Genomic DNA, 4,971 nt, shown 5'->3' with positions numbered 1-4,971 from the left:
GGAATTGTCCAATCCCAAACGGCTATACAACGGTCATATGTATTTGTCGGCAACGGTCACATGGTTCGTCGGAATTCCGACGACTTTGCTGTTAATCGGAATGTCGTCGGAATTTCGTCGGAATATACCGACGAACTTCCGACGACTACAACGGTTACATTTTTTATCGGAATGTCGTCGAAAAGTCGTCGGAAAATTCCGACGAACCGTATGTCGTCGGAATTCCGTCGGAAATGGCCGACGGAATTCCGACGACTTCATTTTTTTGGATTTGGTCGGAAATTTGTCAGTATTCCGTCGCAAATGTCCGACGACCTTGGTGTCCGTCGGAAGATCCGTCGGAATTCGGTGTGTTTTCTTGTAGTGATTGTTCATCAGTGATGCCGCTGAGTCCTTGGCGATCTACATGGGAGATAGTTATGTTTGCTTGAACTTTTGTTTTATTTTTAGCAACACTGGCTGAATTTGCTTTTGGTGTCACGCCTTTTGCATCAGCAGATTTAGTTGATGGTGGTCGATTGTTGAATCTGTTCTTCTGACCTTCCCACCACTTGGGATATCCTATGATGGTGAAGCATCCTGAAGCCTCATGTCCTGTTCGACCACAAACAGTACATTGACGGGTATGATCTTTATTGATGGGTGTTGTTGATGTAGTTGGTTTAGAAGTATTAGCTGGGTTGCGGTTTTGAGAAGCGAATCCCATTATTGGTTGTTACAGAGTTATGTTGGAGCGGATAATCTCATTCTGTGAGACGGTCTGATAAACGCTATCAAGATCAGGAAGCGGTGAGATTGAAAAAATCAGAGATCTTATGACGCCATGAGTAGTATCGTCCAAAACCCGCCAAGAAATCATGAACACAGAGAGTTTCTGTTTCTCGATCTCTCGCTGAGTTTAGATCACATTCGTACTTTTCACAGCTACATTGTTTAGAAGTCATGCAATCAGAAATTCCGTCCCATATTTTTGTTAGACGACCAAAGTAGTCATCAATAGTGGAACCATCCTGTTTGCAATTTGCCAAAGCTTTCCATAGTTGTTGAAGTCGTGCCCCGCTCTTGATTGAGTAGCGCTTTTTGATTATATCCCATAGGTCCTTTGAGATTTCCCGATTCGAGATAGAGGATCTGATTTTCTGTTCGATTGTTTGTTTTATCCATCCTACGATGAAATGATTGTTTGCTGTCCAATCTTCAAGGTGGGGTGAATCGGCTGCCGGTTTAGGAAGACTGCCGTCAAGAAAGCCAAACTTCTTTCGCGAGCTTATTGCCATACGAACGTTGATGGCTCATTCGTCGTAATTGGATCCGTTGAGAAGAGGTTGAGAGATGATGGCGCCTGGATTATCATTGGATGATAAATCGTAAGGCGAGATCGTTTTGTATTTGAGCTCGCTTGGAATAATCACCATGTTTGAAGATGTATATTATGAAAGATCTCTGTTTTTGATTTGAAAAAAAAACCAGAGGTTTTGAATGAATAAGTTGGTCTCCAGTTTCCGTAAGAACAACAAGGATGTTTGAAGGTTTTGAGAAGAAATCGATTTTGGATGTTTTTAGTTTTGGTTATGCTCTGATACCATGACAACTTTTAGTTTGGGATCAAAGTTAACTTGAATATTATTGAGAATGAAGCTTGGTATTTGTACCAAGAGAAGTAATTTGAAAACAGGAAAATAATAGAAACCTTATCTAAATCATATTCATATGATTCCTAATTCATATAGAAATCCTACTCAAATATTTTACCATTCGTGTTGATTTGATCCATAGTGGTGATCCATAGTGATGATCCTTGATGATTTCCTCTTGTTTTAAAGTATTTGTTTCACAACAAAAATAATGCCTAAAGAAAATAACTTAGAACATAATTAATAAAAATATGAAGTACTATATGATTTTCACAAGTATAAAAACTGTCTTTTCCTTTTCATTTTAAATCATTTTTATTTTACTACTTCAAATTAACAAATTTTGTATTAAACAATGCAAAATACATTAATTCCATTAGCAACTAATTGATAAAATAGTATTTTAAAAATATATATATTAATGAAGAAAAATGGTGTAAAACAATTTACAGTATAGAAAACCATATTTTAAACATAGTTTTAATATTTTTGTGTAAAATTAACATAATCTTTAATATAAGCTAAAATTTTAACAGGTTAATAAAGTCTTTATCTTGGCCCCACAACCCAATTCTCTCGAGCCATTTGGTTGCTGACTCGACTAAAGACTTCTTTTGGTTAACTGAGGTTATTAAAATTGAGCCTTGCCAGATTTGGTGACTTTGAAATCTCTTCATGCTCTTCCTCGATCATTATGCGCCCTCAGGTCTGCACATGGGCTAGGTATGTTTCTAACTGACCCATTTTCAATATTCTTCGATCGCCCTCCTTATGTTTCCTCTGTTCGCAGTTTTCCCTTAGTGTTAATCCTTTTTGAAATTTTGACTTTCAGTTGAATTCTTACTCATTATCCCGAGTATTACAATATCTGAGTGTAATTTGTATATGATTCTTTTGTAGTTACTGAGTCTAACTCCCCTGTAAAATCAGATATTCTTGCAGTTGCTTATGATATACAGACAATACATCCATTGATGACCTGCAGAATCATGTTGGAACCTTCGAACATCATGTGGAAGAAAAGTATTTTATATGGGTTATGAACTTGACATAACCAATTCCTTTCATTTGAGTAAATGTGTTGTTTACCATCTTGATCCGCCACCTTGTAGTATATTTCAGGTTTAAGACCAACTCCTTCCTTGGCAACTTAAAAATTGAGCAACGGGTGTCGAGTATCCACTCATATCTATCAGCCTCTCATACATTCACTTCATGTACCAGGAAATCAACCAAATCCCTTGAACCATCTTTGACCGAAGCTGAGAGTTACCTTTATATTGACCATTTCTTTGAGCCTTGTTTCTTTCTAACCATTTGAGAGTTATTGTATTACAATTATTCAGACTTGGAGGTTTTATAGCTTATGGGAGATACAAATCATAACTCAGTAGAGAGAAGATTTTGAACTCTCTTATTTACTCTTTTGATCTCTTAATGTAGTTAGTCAAATTATAATTTATGTTTCATTGATCATGTCTGGCTAATCTGTTTGTTAGATGTCGGGTTCTTCAATAGTTAACGATGAGTTGTTAGATTGGTAGAATTGTTAGGGTAATCTTTATCCATCTAGATTGAACTTAATGCTAGTTCTAGAAACTCAAATTGTTAACTAATTTGTTATCAGGGATCATAAAAGAAACAATGACTTCTGAAAATCATTTAATAGTAGATCAGTTAAATAAGAATAAAATCATTTAACAGTAGATAAGTTAAATAAAAAACGTCTTTATCCCATTACTATAGTACATCCTAACAGAAAGTGGGAAGCACGAAATTTTAAAAATAAAAAGTAAATTATAAAAGTAAATTTTCTCTTACTTGATGAGAAGGTAAATATTTTAGTCTTTTAAAAATTCTTATATTTTTATTATTAAAATTAATTTGTTTATATAATATAAGAAAATGCAATTCAAAGTTGTGTACATCATTCTCTTCTTGAACAGTTTGGAAATTGATTGCGTAAAGAAAATCTTAATGAAATTTTCAATTTTAATGGTGCATTAAGAACTACAAAGTCTCCATTATAAATTTCAGATAATACTCGGTGAAAGACAACAACAGCATTAATATTTATTTTCTAATAGGGATGCATAGATATAAGTCTATTTAAATGAATCTTCAAAATTTCTTAAAAAATTGTATATAAAATAGTGTTGTGATTTTGTTTTTTTTAGTTTTATTTTCTTGAAATAATTATCAAAATATCTCCTAGTTATTATTTATGCAACAATGTTTTTTTTTTTTTGAAATGAATAAAAGACAATCCATGAAATGGGAGAATGATGCTCCATGCTCCATGCTAAGATTATTTTTGACTTCTCAATCTATCTCCCTCAAACGATCAGATCATAACTCTAAAGCAGTAAAATTTATCTCATAATCTTGGTCAACCAATTTGCGATGGCTTGGGACCCATAAGATGAGAAGACACTTATGGAGTTTGGATCTTTGTTTTCCCCAAATTAGATGGAACTGGAGAGAGCAATTGGGCATAGGCACACGTCGGGAGAATGCATACAAAGGTACAACAATTAACATGGAAAACTCTGTACACCAATTCAGCAAAGTATGGTCTCATAAAGAATTGTTAGGATCTTCAGCTCCGATCAACGAACAACGACTTGATTATTCTACTCGATCTACTCTCTACTCACGCGAAAGGAAAGAGCGAAGAACACAATAGAAAAGTACACAGGAGATTAACGAGTTCAGGCCCTCCGAAGAGTAACAACCTTTACGTCTTGAGCTGATCGGATCAGCTAATTCACTATCTCTCGAATAATCCTTCTCTTGCTCACACTGAATGTATCTCACAAGAGAGAGGAGATTAACCACATAAGCCCTTTAAATATCAGGGACTAATTATACATATTAAGTTGACTAAGGCTCATAAACCATGAGCCTTAACCGCCTTAATTGAACCGGACTTCTCCCTCTTCAATCCAGCAGCTCAATTGACTACACCAGTCTCGGTTTAAGCCTAACCAGATTGATTCTCATCACCAAAGCTCTACAAAACCCCACCTTGATGATATCAATCTGAACAGACTCCTTAATATGGCAAACTTATGCATTCCCAATACCATAGCTAACACCTTAGTGCTTCGCTACGCCAATGCAACATAATGCCTTCTCAAATTTCTCAACAGGTAGAACCTTTGTCAACATATCAGCAGGGTTCTTCTCCGTTGCTATCTTAAGCACCTTCACATCACCTTGTGCTATGATATCTCGAATGAAATGCATCTTCCGGCTAATGTGTTTCGTCCTCTCATGATGAACGTTGTTTTTTGCGATATAGAACGCACTTTGCGAATCACACCACACATCAACA

Source organism: Brassica oleracea, chromosome C8 (genome assembly GCF_000695525.1).
Source record: "Brassica oleracea var. oleracea cultivar TO1000 chromosome C8, BOL, whole genome shotgun sequence".
NCBI lineage: Eukaryota > Viridiplantae > Streptophyta > Magnoliopsida > Brassicales > Brassicaceae > Brassica > Brassica oleracea.
This window is presented reverse-complemented; position numbering follows the sequence as displayed.